The following is a 22,052-nucleotide window of genomic DNA, read 5'->3' on the forward strand; positions in this document are numbered from 1 at the left end:
TCTTTGCCTTCTGAGACTCAGCTGCCCTTCTTTTAAAATGGGTATTGTCCACTTCAAAGGATTAGTATGGAAAAGAAAATACACTTAGTAAACAGCAGTTTTTGCTACCATTTCATTCTTAACATGTTTGAAACTGTTTTGTAGGTCAATGAGGTAAATAGATATGAACTGTAAAGAGAAAACCCCCTACGAATGTAAGACATGACTATTATTTGTGGTGTTACCAGACCAGACTCTGGATGGACAAGGACTTTCTGATGAAAATATTTTCGATTTCAAAAATACTTTCATCAGACAGTCTTTGTCCATCCAGAGTCATTGGTGCTGTCTCAAAAAACACAAAAGAAAACTGTAATGGCAGAAAGTAATGTAATGTAGGAGGGAGTTATTAAGGACCAGAACACAACTGCATATAGAAGGTGGGCCAGGACCTGGGATCACAAAGAAACCTATCTGGTTGTCTACTCTACATACCTGTCCTCACTGCCATCCAGAGGGCTAGAGACCATAGTCCTGAGAAGAAACTAATTCTTCCTTTTTTGGAATCAGGGAATTCTCTGTAACATTCTCCTTCCTAGCCTAGAAGTCAGGAGGCCCCTAGTCTACCGGTCTTAAGCACACTCCTTCACTTCTTAGGGCCTCATATTTTATATCTGGGAAAGTGATTTCTTGGAGTTGGTTTCCAGCAATACCCCTTCAGTTGATTAGAATCCACAGTTTAAGAAAAGCAGACACTGGAGCAATAGGAACAAACATTCTAGTCAAGTTAAGGCATGAGATTTTGATTTAAGTAAAAAAGAGGACTGCCATCAGCCACAAAATAGCAGAAGCAAAAGTTTTCAAGAGCGCCTTTCACTTTAAAAAGAATTTCATATCATTAATTTTTAAGTAGTCATTTTATTTCAAACTCTTCTTGGAATTCAGAAAAACTATTCAATTAATAATCACATGTATTATTTCATATAATCCTCCCAACATCCTTATGAAGTGTATATTATTGTCATCCCCATTTTATGGGTGAAAACATCAAGGCTAAGAGAAGTTAGATGAATTTTTCCAGGTCAAACAGCTAATAAATGGATCAATTTTACATTTGTTAAATTCCCCATCTTCATGGAGTTGTTTTTTTTTTTTTTTTGTACCTGGTTTATAGCAGCATATAGAAAAAAAATTACCTCTTTTGCCTATTTACCATTATTAGATAAAACAGGTTGTCACTTTCTGAAAAGGCTTTGAATTTGCTTATCTATTGGGCAGCACTGGTGGATGGTTAAATTCTTCTATTTTTTTTTGCAGAGGTTCAGGAGGACAAGCCCCTTTTCATATGAGGGGGAAACAATATAAATGCACTGGAAAGAGCAAGAGTTTCAGATGGAGGGAGGAGATCCAAAGGCAAAGTTGGCTGTGGTGCAGGTAGATGCCCCCCTATGGCATTACTGCGAGCCAAGCAAACAAGAACAACTTTGTCACTTCTATTCCTCCACCATCGATGTTTCTGTCAAAGACTGCTAGCCTTCAGAACAGCTCTATTAATAAAATGCAGGCATTCCTTAGGAAGACTTTTACCTTAGGAATTAGTACTTTGTTATCAGGATTTCTTTGACAACCATCCAAGAGGTAGACTTGAAAGAGGGGCTTGAATAAAAAGAGACCTAGCTTTATGATTAGACAGACTGAGGAGAGAATGTGGTGAAGCTAAGTTTTGCGTGTGTGTGTATGTGTCTGTGTGTGTGTATAATCTTGATGATTTAGCTTGATCATTTAGCCTGAATTCAAGGTCTGTAAAGTGTGAATAAATAATTTGATGAGTGAGGTAGACTAGCTGGTGTAGACTAATATTCTCACTGAGAATAACTAGTAATGCTGAGAAAAATATGTATAGAAAAAAAAATTTTTTTTAAGCCCTTAGAGAGCTACTGAGCCAGTGAGAAAATGAAGGATAAGATCCTGGAGAGAAAGGAAGTAGAGAGAATCAAGGTAAAAAGACATGTCCCTAAAACCAGTGCCACTTTTTCCCTTAAGGCAATTTTCAATTCTTAGGCTGCAATGAAGAGGCTGAGAAGCTGAACCAAACTTAAAATAGTCTTATAGGTCTTGGGGAACAAAATTAGATTTAAGGTATGCCAAGAATAAGAGGCCCAACAAGACATTCCAGACCCTCAACTGGGGCTCTGAAGAATTATATCTCAGGGGGAGAGGTGAGTGGAAATAGATCTGACCTCTCAAAGTCCCAGCTTCCCATTCACTCCATCATGAACTGGATTGAGGTGATTTTTTCCCACCCTAACTGCCTCCCAGAAACAAAATAAATCCTCTTTGGAGGGAAATAACACTATTCAGAGCCTCAAATTACCTCCATAATTTTTGCACTCAGTGTCAGGTACTCTATGAAATATCATGTGGCATACCAAAAGACAAGATCAAATGCCAAAAAAATCCGGAAGAATAAATAAAGGATACAGAGTTATCAGACATCCAGATATTGGAGTTACTAGCCATAGACTTGAACATATTAATCACACATATTTTAAAGATGTTAGCAGACAAAATAGAGAAATTTAGCAAAGAACTGAAAACTATAAAACAGAATCAGATGAAAATTCAAGGCTGAAACATACAATAGTTTAAACCTAGGATTTAATTGATGTGTTTAACAAAAGATTAGACACAACAGAAGAGATGATTAAGAAAAGAGAGGATGGGTCAGAAGGAACCTATATTACATGTAAATTAAGAGGTCACTATTTTAAATGTTAAACACCCTATATACCTCAGTTAAAAGGAAAGACTTAACAATGGATTAAAAATACAACATTCACCTTACAAGAAATATATTAATATAAGAATTCAGAGAATTTGAGAGTGAAGGAATGGAAGAAGTATATAACAAAAGTACTTACTGTAAGAGAGGTGTATGTATACAAATAATCAAGTAAAATAGACGTTTAGCACAGAGCATTACTAAAAATAAATAGGGAAAGTTTTATAAGGTCAGCTGATGAAGAGGCAAAAATTCTAAAATTATATATATATTTATATATAAATTTATATTATATATATTATATTACTATACATTAGATTATATATATTATATATATAGCTGGTGTAGACTAATATTCTCACTGAGAATAACTAGTAATGCTGAGAAATATATATATATATGTATATATATTTAATGCCTCTTATCCTTGGCATACCTTAAATCTAATTTTGTTCCCCAAGACCTATAACCTATAAGACATATACATATATATGAAGCAAAATTGACAGAACTGAAGGAGGTAAAAAGGAGAAATTCACAATCATAATGGGAAGTTTCAACAAGCTTCTCAGTAAGTGAAAGTAGCAGATGACAAAAATCAGGAGTTATAGCAACAATTTGAACAGCATGATTAAGAAACTTGATCATACACACACATCCTCAAATAAACAAATGAAGACTATTGCACATAAAAACTGCAGACACTGAACAACACAAAACATTCACTCAAATTAAACATAGGCCAGGCTATAAAGCAAGTGTCAACAAATTTGAAAAGAATGAAATTATGCAGAATTTATTTTCTGCCCAGAGCAGAATTACCCAGAAATTATTTAGAAAAGGTAACTGAGAAATATCTAAGTACTTAGAAATTAAGCAAAGCACTTCAAATAACTGAAGAGCAAAAAGAAAGTCACAATGGAAATTAAAAAAAGATCTTGAACTGAATGACTATAAAAATAGGCATAAAAAACTTGTAGGATACAGGCAAAGTGAAGCTTAGAGGAACCTGTGTATCAGAAAAGAAGAAAGACTAAAAAGCTCTGATCAAATTATTCATCTTAAAAAAGTAAAGAATAGCAAATAAAACCTAACAAGCTGGAAGGAAGAAAACAGTAAGCAGAAAAGAGCAAAATAATAAAATAAATGAAATATACACTAAAATAATCAACAAAGCCAAATTTGTTTTTTGAGAGGATTTATAAAGTAACAATTCTGTGGCAAGAGATGAAACTGTTCAAGAGAAAACAAGGAAGTACCAAATTACAATATCAGGAATGAAAAGAGGGACATTGATACAGTGCTTAGAAAAAAACAGGTAAGAGGGAACTATGAATAATTTTATGCAAATAAATTTGACATTTAAATGCAATTTAATAAATCTTTGAAAAACACAGCTTACCAAAACAGACACAATAAAAAATAAAATAGCCCTATATTTTAAAGAAATCGAGTCTATAATTAAAAGCTTTCTTCCAAAGAAAACTCCACTTTTAGATGGTTTCAGCCATGAATTTTTCCAAATACTTAAGAAGGAAATAACACTGATATTAAATGAAGTCTTCCAGAGAATTTTAGAAAAAGGCAGGGGGCGGGGGGAAGGGTGGGTTCCCAACTTCTTTTTGAGGCTAAGAAAATTTGATATTAACATTTGACAAGACCATTATAAGAAATAAAATTTGTAGGACAATCTTTCTCATTAAACAAAGGTTTAAAATTCATAAACAAACTATTAACAAATAAATTGTGTGTATACATATATGTGTGTGTGCATGTATTAATATAACACAGTCGAATTGGCTAAATTGCAGGAATGCAAGTTGCTTTAATATTTAAAACCAATGTAATTCATCCAGGGAATAAGAAGACAAACAGAGCCTGGGAGAAAATGTCTGTAAAAGACATATCAGATAAAGGACTGCTATCAAAAATATTCAGAGTCCTTAAAACTCAACAATAAGAAAATGAGCAACACTATTAAAAAGTGGGCAAAAGAACCAAACAGACACTTCACAAAAGAAGATATACAAATGGTAAATAAGCATATAAAACATGTTCAATATCACATATCATCAGGAAATTGCAAATTAAAACAACAATGAGATACTACGACATACCTATTAGAATGTCCAAAATCCAGAACACTGACAACACCAAATGCTGACAAGGATATGGAGCAACAGAAACTCTTTCACTACCAGCAGGAACACAAAATGGTACAGCCACTTTGGAAGACAAATTGGTGTTTTTTTACAAAATTAAACATACTCTTACCATGCAATCCTTGGTATTTATTCAAATGAGCTGAAAACTATGTCCACATAAAACCTTCACACAGATGTGTATAGACACTTTTTCATAATTGCCAAGGAATGGAAAGGAATAAATATTTACAGGAGATAAACTTTGTATATAGAGAAAATAAAAAGACTACAAATTCTTAAAATTAGTAAGTAAATTTAGCAAGGCTGCTGGCTTCCAGATCAATATATGAAAATTATTTTTATTTCTTTATACTCACATGAAAAAATAAATAAAATACAAGGAAAATCAAAAGTATATAAAATTTTTAAAAATCATATACCTAGGAATAAATCCACTGAAATGTGTGTAAGACCTCTACACACACAAACACACTATAAAATATTACTGAGATAAACTAAGTAAGACCTAAATAAATGGAAGCATATCCCCATGGTCATGGACTGGAAGACATCATATCATAAACAGGTCACTTCCCCACAAATTGGCCTCCAGCTCAAAGTAATCCCAATCAAAGTCCCATATATTGTGTTTCATTGTTGTTGCTGTTATTAAAACAATAAAAGGATGTATGCATCCTTTTTTATGCAAATTTGTATGCAGAAGAGGCAAAGGGCCAAGTATAGCCAATATAAGCTTGCTTCATCACTAGATATTAGGCCTTATTATAAGCCTGCAGTAACTAAGAGACTGGCATTGACCCAGAAGAGACAAGTATACAAATGGAACAGAATAGAAAGTCTAGGAAAAAACTCACACATAAGCAGACAAATGATTTATAACAAAAGCAGTGAGGAATGGAAAGTTTTTTCAGATATCCTTACGAAAAAGTTAATTCTTGACCCCTTACCTCACACCATACATGAAATAAATGTCAGATATATTATAGTTTTAAATATGAAGGTAAAATATAAGACTTCTATTGGAGATACATTCATGATATTTGAGTAGTTGCTGAAATAAGTTGCTGACTTCAAAGTCACTGAAATAAGATTCCAAAAGCACTAACCATGAAGATAATACTGATATACTGGACTCCAACAGTATGAATGACTGTATAATATTGAACAAGAACAACAACAAAAAGAAAATAATATACACTATGTGCCTGCACTTACATAAAATTCAAAAGCAAGCACAAGTTATCTATGGTGTTAGACTCTCAATAATCAGTCTCAATGTAAATGGCCTAAATGCTCCCATAACGCCACAGGGTTGCAGAATGGATAAAAAGACATGACCCAGCCATTTGCTGTCTACAAGAGACTCATTTTGAACCTAAAGATACATTCAGACTGAAAGTAAAGGGATGGAATACCATCTTTCACGCCAGTGGACCTCAAAAGAAAGCTGGGGTAGCAATTCTCATATAAGACAGATTGGATTTTAAACTAAAGACTATAGTTAGAGACACAGAAGGGCACTATATTATTCTTAAAGGATGTATCCAACAAGTGGATATGACAATTATAAATATATATGCCCCCAACAGGGGAGCAGCAAGATACACAAGCCAACTCTTAACCACAATAAAAAGACATATAAATAAAAATACGTTAATAGTAGGGGACCTCAACACTCCACTATCAGCAATAGACAGATCACCTAAGCAAGAAATCAACAAAGAAACAAGAGCTTTGAATGCCATACTCAACGAGTTGGACCTCATAGATATATATAGAACACTACACCCCAGAACCAAAGAATACTCATTCTATTCTAACGCCCATGGAACATTCTCAAGAATAGACCATGTTCTGGGACACAAAACAGGTCTCAACTGATACCAAAAGACTGAAATTATTCCCTGCATATTCTCAGACCACAACGCTTTGAAATTGGAACTCAACCACAAGGAAAAATTTGGAAGAAACTCAAACACTTGGAGACTAAGAACCATCCTGCTCAGGAATGATTTGATAAACCAGGAAATCAAAAATCAGTTTAAACAATTTATGGAGACCAATGAGAATGAAAACACAACAGTCCAAAACCTATGGGATACTGCAAAGGCAGTCCTAAGGGGGAAATACATAGCCATCCAAGCCTCACTCAAAAGAATAGAAAAATCTAAAATGCAGTTTTTATATTCTCACCTCAAGAAGCTGGAATAGCAACAGAGGGACAGGCCTAATCCACGCACGAGGAAGCAGTTGACCAAGATTAGAGCAGAAATCAATGAATTAGAAACCAGGAGTACAGTAGAGCAGATCAATAGAACTAGAAGCTGGTTCTTTGAGAGAATTAATAAAATTGACAGACCACTGGCAAGACTTATCCAAAAGAATAGAGAAAGGACCCAAATTAATAAAATTATGAATGAAAAAGGAGAGGTCACCACCAACACCAATGAAATTGGAAGGATTATTAGAAATTTTATCAACAGCTTTATGCCAATAAATTAAGCAATCTGGAAGAGATGGAGGACTTCCTGGAAACCTATAAACTACCAAGACTGAAACAGGAAGAAATAGATTTTTTAAACAGGCCAATTAATTATGAAGAGATTGAAACAGTGATAAACAACATTCCAAATAACAAAACTCGAGGGCCAGAAGGTTTTCCTGGGGAATTCTACCAAACATTCAAAGAAGAAATAATACCCATTCTCCTAAAGCTATTTCAAAAAATAGAAACAGAAGGAAAGCTATCAAACTCATTCTTTGAGGCCAATATTACCTTGATCCCCAAACCAGGCAAAGACCCCATCAAAAAGGAGAATTACAGACCGATTTCCCTAATGAATATGGACACCAAAATCCTCAACAAGATCCTGGCTAATAGAATCCAACAGTACATTAAAAGGATTATCAATCATGACCAAGTGGGATTCATCCCTGGGATGCAAGGGTGGTTCAACATTTGCAAATCAATCAGTGTCATCGATTTTATCCAGAAGGAAAAATTCAAAAATCATATGATTCTCTCAATAGATGCAGAAAAAGCATTTGACAAAATACAGCATCCTTTCCTGATTAAAACCCTTCAGAGTGTAGGGATAGAGGGTACATTCCTCAATCTCATAAGAACCATCTATGAAAAGCCTACAGCAAATATCATTCTCAATGGGGAAAAGTTGGAAGCCTTTCCCTTAAGATCAGGAACACGACAAGGATGCCCACTCTCGCCACTATTATTCAACATAGTACTAGAAGTCCTTGCAACAGCAATCAAACAAAAAGGGATAAAAGGTATCCAAATCAGCAAAGAAGAAGTCAAACTGTCTCTCTTCACAGATGACATGATACTCTATATGGAAAACCAAAAAGAATCCACTCCCAAACTATTAGAAGTTATAGAGCAATTCAGTAACGTGGCGGGATACAAAATCAATGCTCAGAAATCAGTTGCATTTCTATACACGAATAACAAGACCGAAGAAAGAGAAATTAGGGAATCTATCCCATTTACAATAGCACCAAAACCATACGTTACCTTGGAATTAACTTAACCAGAGACGTAAAGGACCTATATTCTAGAAACTATAAATCACTCTTGAAAGACATTGAAGAAGACACAAAAAGATGGAAAAATATTCCATGCTCATGGATCGGAAGAATTAACATAGTTAAAATGTCCATGCTACCCAGAGCAATCTATACTTTCAATGCTATCCCGATCAAAATACCAATGACATTTTTCAAAGAACTGGAACAAATAGTCCTTAAATTTGTATGGAAACAGAAAAGGCCCCAAATCGCCAAGGAACTGTTGAAAAGGAAAAACAAAGCCTGGGCATCACAATGCCGATTTCGAGCTGTACTACAAAGCTGTGATCACAAGACAGCATGATACTGGCACAAAAACAGACACATAGACCAATGGAACAGAATAGAGAACCCAGAAATGGACCCTCGGCTCTTTGGGCAACTAATTTTTGATAAAGCAGGAAAAAACATCCGGTGGAAAAAAGACAGTCTCTTCAATAAATGGTGCTGGGAAAATTGGACAGCTACATGCAAAAGAATGAAACCTGACCACTCTCTCACACCATACACAAAGATAAACTACAAATGGATGAAAGACCTCGATGTGAGACAGGAATCCATCAAAATCCTAGAGGAGAACATAGGCAGCAACCTATATGACATCGGCCAAAGCAACCTTTTTCATGACACATCTCCAAAGGCAAGAGAAACAAAAGATAAAATGAACTTGTGGGACTTCATCAAGATAAAAAGCTTCTGCACAGCCAAGGAAACAGTCAAAAAAGCTAAGAGGCAGCCCACGGAATGGGAGAATATATTTGCAAATGATGCTACAGATAAAAGACTGGTATCCAAGATCTACAAAGAACTTCTCAAACTCAATATGTGAGAAACAAATAAACAAATCATAAAATGGGCAGAAGATATGAACAGACACTTTTCCAATGCTGACATACAAATGGCTAACAGACACATGAAAAAATGTTCAAAATCATTAGCCATCAGGGAAATTCAAATCAAAACCACACTAAGATACCACCTTACGCCAGTTAGAATGGCAAAAATTGACAAGGCAAGAAACAACAATTGCTGGAGAGGATGTGGAGAAAGGGATCCCTCCTACATTGTTGGTGGGAATGCAAGTTGGTACAGCCACTCTGGAAAACAGTGTGGAGGTCCCTTAAAAAGTTAAAAATCGAGCTACACTATGACCCAGCCATTGCACTACTGGGTATTTACCCCAAAGATACAGACGTAGTGAAGAGAAGGGCCATATGCACCCCAATGTTCATAGCAGCATTGTCCACAAGAGCTAAATTGTGGAAGGAACCGAGATGCCCTTCAAGAAATGACTGGATTAAGAAGTTGTGGTCCATATATACAATGGAATATTACTCAGCTATCAGAAAGAACGAGTTCTCAACATTTGCTACAACATGGACGGCACTGGAGGAGATAATGCTAAGTGAAATAAGTCAAGCAGAGAAAGACAATTATCATATGGTTTCTCTCATCTATGGAACATAAGAACTAGGAAGATCGGTGGGGGGGGGATAGGGAAGGGGGGTGATCAGAAGGGGGAATGAAGCATGAGAGACTATGGACTCTGAGAAACAAACTGAGGGCTTCAGAGGGGAGGGGGCTGGGGGAATGGGATAGGCTGGTGATGGGTAGTAAGGAGGGCATGTATTGCATGGTGCACTGGGTGTTATATGCAACTATGAATCATCGAACTTTACATCAAAAACCAGGGATGTACTGTATGGTGACTAACATAATATAATAAAGAAAACATTAAAAAAAAAAGATTTGAATGTTGGTTATCTTTCAGGAGGAAGAAGGACTAATGACCAGGATAGGACATAAGAGGGATTTTGGGGGGGAGAGGGCCATGTAACAGTAGTATTATGTATTTTTTTACCTAGATAATGATAACTTGTGATAATTTATACAGTTATTCCCTATGATTTGCTCATTTTCTGTATGTCACAGTTCACTTTAGAAGTATATTTATAAATAAATTAATTTCCAAGTAAATGCAAAGAATTTAGCACAGTGCTTAGAGGTCTTTCCCTTTACACTGGAAGGATAAGGAACACCTGAAGGACATGCTATTTAAAATAGATATGAAAGAGCAATTTCACCATTTTGTCTTGCTCCTGATCAGAAAGAATCTAGAGAGGAATTAGTTTAAACACACACACACACACACACACACACACACACACACACACACACATATATATATATACACACACACACACAGCAGGTGTGACCCAGGCTGTTATTGAAATAGACGGGGCTACCAAATTGTATCTAGGGAGATCAAATTGTTGATGCAATCTATATTTTCCCAGATAATCCACTGAGCCAGAGAAAAATATGACACGTTACCAAAATTCACTTCTGGAAGGGAGTCAGGCAGGCAGAATACACAACAGTGGGATTACCTTGTCTAGCTCATTAGTTAGTGAAACACTTCTGAGCCAGGAGATACTCTTTGCTACTTCCCATCATAGAGAGTGTTTAATCACTGCAGTATAACTACTAAACATACAAATGCATGGATGAATAATACAAACACACACACCTACAACACACACACACACACACACACACACAACACATACCCATATGCACACACACATTTATATACATCCACATTTCCTCAATCATTCCCTAACTATAAGCCAATGGTGTGTGTGTCTGAGCACTGGGGAGATGATGGCAGAACAGGAGAAACAGACATGTAGTTTCCACCATGCAGGCAGAGCATTATTATGATTATTTGATTTCTATCTCAGGGACAGTTAAAACTCTGACACATGATTCTGCTAAGTGGACCCTTTGAAGTTGTACATCAAAATCATCTATATGTATATGCAGGTATGTTTTTGCTTCATCTTTTCGGTGAAAGTTTCCAGCGAACATATCCTCCCAGGGGTCTTTGACACTCCACAAATAATAACAACTGATTAAGAAATTATTCTTTACAAATTATTTCACAAACATGATCATTTATGAATCTCACAACTACCCTGTGGAAGAGGCAACATGGTAGGCAATATTATCTTCTAAAGATTAGGGCAATAAAACTCATAGAAGTTAAATGACTTGCCTGAGGCCACATATAAGTAGTAGAGCTGAGACTTGAATCAAGTGTATTACTCATATAAGATCTCTGAGAAACTTGATACATATCCATGAGGACTCCACTAGGGACAGGGAAAGCATGACTTCATGGGGTAGTCTCTTCCACTCCAGACCAAAGGTCATTTGTGGAATTACCTTCAGAGAGCCATAAATCTCCCCTTTCTGAAGTTTCCATCCTACTTCTGCCTTCTAGAGTTCCACCATATTAGTTTAATGCTTCATCCTTAGGTCATGGCACCATTTGGATGGTCAAAAGTAGTTGGTGTGCTTCTCTCTGGTGTAGAGGGGCTACCCCACTATGTCATGACACCCAAATCTAGGCTTGATATAATGTGATACAGAGAACAGCAGCCTCACAAAGCCCTCTCAGAAGCCACTTCACAAAATGTGTGTGGGCTGATTAGAAGCCCACTTTTGCATTTCCCCTTCCTCAAGAACCAGGCTAGTGTGGGAGTTACAGCTGGATTTAGGATTCCTCAAGAAGCGCCCTGTAGGACAAGACATGGAGTCAGCCTGTGTCAGCGCATCTTGTGCACATGGGGACATGTGGTGTGCTGAGCTTCGGTGTGCAATAAAGGACAGCCAGGCTGACAAAGTGTGGGAAGCATATGGTAGGGGTGGAGCCTGTAGCTGTGTCAGGAATTCAGGCACATATGGTGACAATAATGTGCACGGGATATTATCCTTAATCTTTCTTTCTCGAAAAACTTCTACACACCCACACACATACATATGCACACCAATCAAAGAAGATTAGAGAACGTTATCATGGAAATAGGGATTAGGTATCATCTAGTCCAATGACCTCATTTTATTAAAAAAAAAAACCACACACACAAAACTGGAGCCCAGAATGTATCCTAAGTCACACAGAACCCAGGAATTAGAATCTAAGACTCCTTATTCCCAATCTTGATTCTGTCCTCAATACTAAACTACTTCTCAAAAACTTAAGAGTACCCAGCTGTATTTCTCCTTCCCAAAATGGAACAAAAGCTCTTCTGGACAGAATGTCCCTGTGGCAGGTCTCAAACAGAGCATGAAAAAGAAGGGGCAGATTCTGGACTGTCTTATATCAACTCTTGCCTCTAAAACTCAAATGGAACCTTGGGAAGCCCAGAAGAGAGCACCAACCAGTCAGCTTTGGAAAACCAGAAGGTCCCCATACCAGTCTGTTGGAAACATGCACAACTGTTCCCTGCAGCAAAGAAATAAGGTTACTATAAAGGCAGAGACACACAGAGTCCTTGCATTTCCCCTTCCACAGTCTCCCAGAAGGGAAAAGTCCTAGATTCAGGCAAAGAGAGGTGGTAGATTACACATGTCTTGTTGGATTCCTTCAGACCACAGCCAAAGGACCAAAGGCTTATAGACACTCACCTTCCTTTTCTCCCCTCTATGCTGTGTGAATTGCAATGTCTGCCCATACTTTATTATTCTGAAGTCTCTAAACCAAATATGAAACTCCTTTTCTAGCTACTTTTCCATTCTGGAAAACATGCTAGAAATTATATTCTGGAAAATTTCCCATTCCAGAACATATGCTCTCCATTTTCTATCCAGGCTGGTGACTTCGCAATGACCTTCAAAGCCTTCTCTCACACCCATGGCAGATGAACATAAATGAGAAATTAAGGGGCCTATTGATGGGGCAACCAGTTGAACCACATATCAGCCAGTTTTCTCAAGCTTACCTGTCTTCATACAAGAAGGGAACACAGAGGAATAAATATTTTCCATTCTCTCTGCTCCTCATATCCTTTAAGTTCCTTTTCAAGGCCTTTCATTATAGCCTTGCCCCAAGAATTCCAGTCAATATTATTCTCTCTTCTAGAAAATAAAACTATCTTTTGATTGTATTCCACTAAGAACATATGATGGTAAGCCACGAAAGGAACTTTTCTTAGGTTAGCATTATTCCAGAAATTCTGAGGTGTTCAAAAATTCTTAATCTTTCAGAATCCAGATCAAGTGTCAAGCCCTCCATGAAGTCTTCCTCAACATCAAAACCAGTACAAACTGGATGTGTTCCAAAAATCCATGGCATGCAGGCTGACTGGTTAACACTATAACCACGAGCAAGAAAACAAATAGGGTGTGAGCCTTCCTTCCTGAACCCTTATATCAGAAGAGACCACCATCTTTCTGCGGCACATTTCAGAGGAAGAGGAACATTTCCTCCTAGAAGCAGAAAGATAAAATTATATCCCAAGATTTGTGTCAAGCCAAGGATTACACAATTTGGGAAGCAAATCATAAGCTAGACGGCCATAAGCACCTCACTCAACCACTACTCCAAAGTAAAGCAAGATTTTCACTTATTTTTCTCATGCTCTAATGTCAGATTTTTAGTTCTGGAGCCTCCGGCTGGTAAGCCTAACAAAATTTCAAGAAAAACTCAGAGTAATTTGGTCTCATCGAAACCAAGCTAAGCCATTGGCAAACAGAGGCCAGCAACTTGTAAATGCACCAGGAGGCACCCCAAGGGTGCTCTAAGATTCTGCAAACATTCTCCAGTCTCTCGGTGGGTTTTCTCACTAAGCAAAGGCCAGAGCCTCCATCTGCTTTCCATCACTGTCTCCATTTTTGCATTCTGGCAGAGCTCTGGCCTGGTTACATTTGCTATGCCTCCAATGTGGCCCATCCCAACAGAGACTGGTGCTGAGTTCTGGGGACCATGTTCTCTGCCAGGGGTGTGGCTCCACTGCCTGCCTCTGATACCCTTACATTTTACTTCTCTCTGTTTCTGTTCTCTATTCCTGGAAAAAGAATATCAGCAACAATATAATGAATGTGCTTTGAGATCCCACGATGGTCTACACTGGGCCATAAATAGAATTTTGGCCAGGAAAGTGGAATCTTATATCCTGAAGCACTTTAAAAATAGCCAAGGATTTATCTGAAGCAGACTAGAATGCTCCTTTAGGGAAATGATGTAGTTGACCTTGGGCAAACACTTTCAATCCAGTAAGTCCATGAAACATAGTTGTAAAATGTATGTAATCATCCTAATTATGTTGGATTTTTTTTTCGAAGAAATCACTCACACAGCTGTAGCACTGGGTTCAGTGTAGCAGTTGAGTTTCTGGCAAATGATGCAGCTTTGGGGGATGCGTAAATCGAGATGAAATCTGGTGTGAACTACATAGACTGTGGAGAGCCATACTCAAGAAAGTAAACCTCACCTATCTCCACAATGTGCTACTGAAATGACTTGGTAGGTGGGCATGAGAACAACCTCAGCCTTCAAGTGGTCCTGACATGTTGTACTACTATGATCAGTTAGCATTTTCCTTTCACTCTTTTCTAATGAGATAGTACCAAGTACAGCAGGATCGTGCCATGCATGAAAATTTAATCTCAGGGTAATTATGATCATGAAAAAGGCAAAACCAGGTAAGTGACCAATACCCCTTGTATGAATTACTTGCTCCAATGCCTAAATGGTCTCCCTGTCTCTACCTGTGGACTGAAGCCAGAATGATCTTTTTAATCAGCCAATCTGATCTTTTAGCTCCTCAGTTCAAAACTCTAATTTTCTAAGTATTTAAGACAAAGTCTCCACTCCTTAAATTGGCATACAAAGTTCTTGATGATTTACCCCTATTTACCTCTGCCACTAGCTCTCTTCCCTACTTGCTTATTCTCCTCTCTCTCCCTCTATCGTCCCCCACAACATTCTCTGGCCAAACTGAAGTTCAGTTCCTTCAACAGACTAAGCGCCTGTCCTCTGAGCCATCATACATGCTGTTCTGTATACTTCTACTGTTCTACCCACATTTCTCCCTGATTAGTTGTGATGCATTTGTCAGGTCTCACCTTCAAGGTCATCTGCTCCAGAAAACTCTCTCCAATCCTTGCCTAAAACTAGATTCTATGTTCCTTCCAATGCTCTCAAGACTATGTATGTCTAATATAAAGCTCTTACCACATTGAGTTGTTAATGCAAACTTCTTCTACAGACTCTACCCTCTGTAATGACAGAAGTTCATTTGCTTACCAGTTTATTCCTTACACTGTTCCCAACACATAGTGAGCACTTAATAAGTGTTCATTTTAGTGTTGCTGTTATATATTGGGAAACGCTAAATCCAATTACACAATGGTATTAATATTCAAATAGATGATCTAGTATACAGCCAATAAATGTAAAACTTATGGATATTACATAACACAAAAACACTTGTATTAATGTTTACTGAAAAAGCAAAATAAAAATGTACGTTTGCAACATGATCACAACTATATACCCCAATACATGCACCAAGAAAAAAAAGACTAGAAGTAAATAAAGTTAACATGTTAACAGTGGGTTGTTTTGAGGTGTTAAAAGTATGGGTAATTTTTCTCCCAATACTATTAATTTTCTAAGTTTTGTAAAATAAACATTTTTAGAATTGAAAATACAATTTAAAAATGTTAATAATTTATAAATATAAAATACAATATTCTTGTTGCAGAAAAATATAAAACCACCAGGAAGTTCAGAGGAAAAGAAAATGAAAACCACTTATAATCTCACTACTTTGGAGAAGTTGGTAAATGTTCATCCTCCTGTGTATGTATATGACTGTTTACCTAAAAATCACCTGGACAACTGACAAAGTGTGGCACACTAAATAAAACTAGACTGTCTCCTTGGAGTCTCTAGATGGCAGTAACCAGATACAAACATTCTCTCTTATTGTTTGCTTCCAACATTTATTCATTCCCAATATATTCCTGAGCCCCGACCAGACGCTAAATGCTGAGCACCAAAAGAGGGGGAAATCAACGCAGGGTTCTGGAGGCATAAGTTCATGTCTACAGTGTGATTGCTAAACTAGGGGAGTATGAACACCAGTAGAGGAATGAGGTAGAGAGAGGAATGACTTCCTAAGGGGAGTGAGGAAGGAAGTGGACATCTAGCAGTAGAGATGATGAGTAGAACTGAACAATGCAGTGGGAATCCGGGAATCCTGGAACCCTGGGAGAGAAAGAAGAGCCCAGTATGAAAACAAAGGGGAAAACAAGACAGCCCAACTTCAGAGACAGCTTTAAGGAGAAGGCAACACACTGGCCAGACAGATGTGCAAATACTCAAGCTCTTAGTCAAAATTACATCAATACGTACAGGCAGTCCCTGCCCTGTTGTCTGAAGGTCCAAGTTTGTCTTTTGGGTAACTGCTAAAAGGAATAATTTCTATTTCTAGTCCCACGTCCACAGAACATTTCCTTGCAGATGTCTGAAACATAATCAATGAGAATTATGCCTTTGAATACACCTCCCAGTGGTCAGAATTATGACTTAAAAGCAGGCCTGGCCAAAGGCAACTGTTTTGAACAGTTGAGTTGCCATTTAAAGGCCCTGTCCTTAGTTCTACCAATCCTCCACCAAATGCAGCTAGAATCCAATGGTGTCACAGTGTGTAACTAACTGTGGATTGTAGACATCATAGTGGTTCTGCACCCATGTTCTCATCCCAACATTTGAATGACCACAGAACGAAAAATTTCATTCCATGCTCCAAACCTTTCTTAAACCCAGACTCTCCTCAAACCCAATTGCTCTGTATCTTGCTCTCTTGGGATTATGATCTTTACAGGTACTGGGCAAAATAAAGAAGCAATGGGGAGTTGCTAATCAACAGGCATGAAATTTCAGTTAAATAAGTTGAATAAGTTCTAGAGATTTGCTGTACAACATTGTGCCTATAGTTAACAATACTGCATTGTACACATGAAAATTTGTTAAGTGGGCCGATCTCATGCTAAGTGAAATAAAATACAATAAAATACAGGAAAATAAAATACAATAAAAAATTTAAAAAAGCAATCAATGTGTTAGTTGAGCTAACACTGGTGGAAGTAAGGAAACCTACATTCTTGCCATGATTTGAAACTATGTTCCTGATCATCTGTAACGTGGTAGAGGGTGATTGAACAAGTTCTATCTACAGTTCAGCTCTGATCGTATAAAATTCTATATTTAACATATTGCCCTTCTTAATAGGGATGCCCTAAGTATCATATTTTAATTCAAAACAAATATAGGTCTCTTTGCAAGAAATCATGTGAGTGTCATTAACTGGAGAGATTGCTCTGGCCAATTATGAAGTCATTTATTGAGTTCAGCTATTTATAAGTGAGCCAGAGTGATGCTATAGAAACAGTCCAGAATATAAAGACAGATGGCTTTGACTCTCACTTTTGGTGACCTTCCACCTGTGGGAAGGTCATATCTTGCATATCTCTTAAGCTCTCTTGTTTTTACTCATCTACAAAAATGAGAATAACAACAAAATCTCTTTCATAGCACTGTTGTCAGTTACATAAGAAAATGAGATAAGGCTGGTTGTATTTAACCAAACCTCAAAATTAAGGAGTACTTATGAGTTATTCTTGTGTTGGATAAAACCTAGATCCAATAACTTCTAGCACATTCATTCACACCTTATTCTGTGAAGCTCCCCTGTTTGCAGAGGGTGTATGTCCCATTCCTTGGGGCATCCATAGCTCTAAAATGTTGACTGAATAAGAGACTGCATGTGGAAATAGTGATTATAAGTTTAAGAGAAAGTAGAACTAGGACAAAACTGAGTCTTTCCACATCTTCAGTACCTGGCAAATAACTACTCTTCACCAGGACACACCAGCAACTCTGAGGATCTCTTCCTGTCCTCCTCCATAGCTCCACAGTGGAGCCCAGGCCAAGCTACACCCTCTCTCTTCCATACGTCTTCCACCAGCCACATCTCTACAACAGTACCTGCTCCACATCCTTGCATCTTGGTCTTTTGATTAGCATATAAGCTTTCTGAGGCATGGACTGGCTCTTATTTATAACTGTTTTGAGATAGATAGAAGGGTCAAAGGATTCATGGATAGTTGATGGTGAAGAGAGAGGATCACTGAGTGGATTGTAGCTCAACTAAAATCTTAAAAAGCTCCTTCAGCTTTTCAGAGCTTTTTAAACTTTAAAGAATTTGTACCTTAAAAGTAGGTAGAATCAAAGAATCACCAGGGACTCTTAAGCAGGTTCTGACTGATGCCATAATAATGGCTTCACTTTTTGTTTCACAAATCAGCCCCAAGGAAGACCCCTGTTGAACCAAGTATGTATCTCTTTTAGAAGGGACAAACTTAGGGTCATGATGGTTGAAAGGGCACCTGATAATTCAACCTGGACCAACCTCATGGATCAATGGAGGAGAGATATGATACCATACCCCACTCCCATGACAACCACAGAGACACAGCAGGATGAGAAGAGCCATTGTGACCAAGGGGAAACCTCTCAAGGGGAAAAAAATCTATACAAGCAAAACAGCATAAGAAACTGGAACACTTCTCTTTAGAATGTAACTATTTCTAACTGGCTATCAATCTCATTCATATTTTTTAATAGAAACTAAATGAGTCCCCATATCAACATATCTGTGCCAGGTACTTAAAACATAAGAAGACAGAAAAGTTAATCAAAATCCCTTTTACACATCTCTCTCCCTTTGATACCTAAAGGGCTTGCAGGTCATGGTGGGATCCAGTAAAGATGCCACTTAAACCTTCACCCTCTTTCTATCATAGAACGTTCAGTAAAAAAGAGCCTTACAATGTAAATACCAGTATGTTTCCTTCCAGTATGTCAAGTTAAAACTGCAGGATGTGTGAACTATGCACCGTGCCCTTTCCAGAATGGCATCCATATTTCCCAAACCCATCCATTCAGCACTCTCTAGTTGTTAAATAAGTAACACATGCAGATGCAAATGAGGCCACCAGCTCTTCCTGTTGTTTCTCTTGTTTGGCAGCTCCTAGGCTTTCTCACGGGTCAGTTAAATAAAAAATCACTTAGGGTGGACAGTTCTTTTGGATTTTCTGATTGCCTAATTAAATTATCATCATTGGTAAATAAAGCCAGAAAGAGTTTCACATTTGCTGCAAACACAAGCCATTTCAGGAGGTGGAGGGTCAGGGAAAAGTGTGAGAGAGAGGAAAAGATAAAGTTGGAGACCGGGAAGGAATGAGAGCACAAGGAGCTGGGGAGACTATAGGAATAATTTTTTAAATGTTTTAATTCCCTCAAATTAAAATCAGGCTAGCTGCATGAATAAATGAACAGGAACAGGCAACTGTGCGACCTTCCCTTCTGCTCTTCCTGCACTGTTTGGCTCCAGTTCTTACCAGGTACGACTCTAAACCCTTCCCATCAGCTGTGAACTCTGACTTCTGAAGTTCACTCTTCAGAATGACCATAAAAAACATTGTCTTCAAAACCCACCAGCCAATCACATCCTTTAACTGAAGAGAATTATCCATTTGGCTTCAAATGATGACAAGACCAGGCTTTTGAAATGGATTTAGGAGAAGGATCCCACTATTCCTGGCAGGAATAACCGCTACACACCATCTCTTTCTCCCTCACCTGAACTATCTGGTTCACACCTGAGCACCACACCACCCCAAAACACACAGTGCAGCTTCTATTCCCCTAAGTAACAAAAGCCGGCCTCAAGTACCAAAGGATATGGGCATGCCTGTACTACAAGATTTCCCCTGTCTTTGAGCCGTAAAGAAAACTGAAGAAAATACTAGAAGCTTTGTAGATGGTGGGAGTTGAAGCTTGTCAGACTGTTTGAGGTCTTGTGGGTCTGGGCCCTGTTCCCTAGTGTTGCTGTAACGAATTACCACAAAGTGGAAGCTTAAAGCAACCTGGATTTACTACCTTCAGTTCTAAAGATCAGAAGTCCAAAGCGGCTCCCACTGGGCTAAATTCAAGGTGACAGCCGGGCTGGATCCTTCTGGAGACTCCAGGGGAGAATCGTTGCCTTGCCTTTTCCAGCTTCTAGAAGCTGCCTGCAGTTCTTGGTTTGTGGACCCTTCCCTCCATCTTCAAAGCATATCATTCAATGCTCATTTTGCTGTTGGTGACCCTGCTGCTTCCCTTTTATAAGAGGACCTTTGTGACCACAGTGGGCCCATGGGGATAATCCAGAATCATCTCCCAATCCCAAGATTCTTCATCACACCTACAAAGTTCTTTTTACCATGTCCCAAGTAGAAAGTTACGGTTTTTTAAGGCATGGCAAAGGAAGGTCTCTGTGAGAAGGAGACTTTGCAAGAAACACCTGAAGGGAGGGAGGGAATAAGCCACGCAGAACTCCAAGGAAGAGACACAGGCAGGGAAGACAGCAAGAACACTGGCAGAGCAGGGGGCCTGTTCCCTGGCTGCTTCCACACAGCCAGAAGGGCAGCGTGGCCACAGCAGGGGGAGCTGGGGGAAGGGGAAGGATGAGGTTGGAGAGGTCTCACAGGGCCTCAAATGCCATTGTGAAAATGAGGCCTTTTTTCTAAGTCAAAGCCGGCAATCAAATAAGCACATTTAGGATTGGAGATTTTTAGGGATCTTTTATTTTCTTTTTTAGTTTGCTCACACACAGACATTTAAAAATAGCTGCTAAATGCTTCTTTCAGGGAATGTGAGGCACTCATAATAATAATAAAAAAGTGCCCTGGGCTTTCTTACAACTGGATACATATAAGGGTTTTCACTAGTAATTTGGGGAGCGTCCGCCTCTGGGTGCCACTGCTGTGATTTCAAAATAGAATTATCTTGTGCTATGTGATTTCTTGAATCATTAGTTTTCCATTTTCTCTTCCTCTTTTCTTTTTGTTCAATTGTTTTAGTCTGGTGCTAGTATATGCAAGAAGTTTTTAAAAAATGGTGGCTCATGGGCAATTGGGTGACAGGGCAGTTGCAGAAGAGAAAAAGGCATGGGGCCTTTCCCCTGGGCTCAGGGTGACCCAAACCCCCTGGATCATTCAATCAATGGAGACTGGGGGCCTATCAGGGTGTCCAGCTTTTCCAAACCCATGGGAACATCACAGGGAAAAGACTGAAAGCCAGGGGCAAAATTAGGACGGGAGAGCTCTTCACAAGCTGTGGATTACTTTATATGATTTAATTAACCCTTTCACTGCAGCACGGGCCTAGAACGAAGGCATTTTTGACATATATAGAAGAGTTCTTACCAGAAGCACATACACCAGGAACAAAATAGAACCCAGGACCCACCCCTTTAATTACTTGGCTGACAGCAAGCTCAAACTCTTCAAAATTATAATTATCAACAACTCTAACTCATTATGTACTGAACAGTACTTATCTTTGAAGATTAATAATTTTAGCATTATTAGGGAAAAATAACAAAATTATTTAATTTCCTTCTCAGCCAAAGCGCCACATCTTTAAAGGAACAGCCTCTAGGCAGAGAGCAAGGGATGCACCACTGGCCCTACAGGACGTCCTAGATTATCATGTATGTGCAGCCCGTCCACTGGGGACAACACAGGTGAGCCTAGGGGCACAGGAACTACCACTCTTGCCCCTCTTGGCTCTTTTACCTGCCTTTTCCCACTTCTGATTTCCAAAATCAATGAAGAGGCTGGCAAAGAGGATGAGGAGAAAA

The 22,052-nt window shown here is 38.3% G+C and overlaps 1 protein-coding gene across 5 annotated transcripts in view; it reads right to left on the reverse strand.

Moving 5' to 3' along the window:
- The window catches only part of LRMDA (leucine rich melanocyte differentiation associated), a 1,014,087-nt gene that overhangs the window by 114,250 nt on the left and 877,785 nt on the right, over window positions 1-22,052 (reverse strand). The window lies entirely within an intron of this gene.

This window comes from Ursus americanus, chromosome 6, assembly GCF_024610735.1.
Source record: "Ursus americanus isolate L20-20 chromosome 6, mUrsAme1.1.p, whole genome shotgun sequence".
In the NCBI taxonomy this organism is placed as follows: Eukaryota; Metazoa; Chordata; class Mammalia; order Carnivora; family Ursidae; genus Ursus; species Ursus americanus.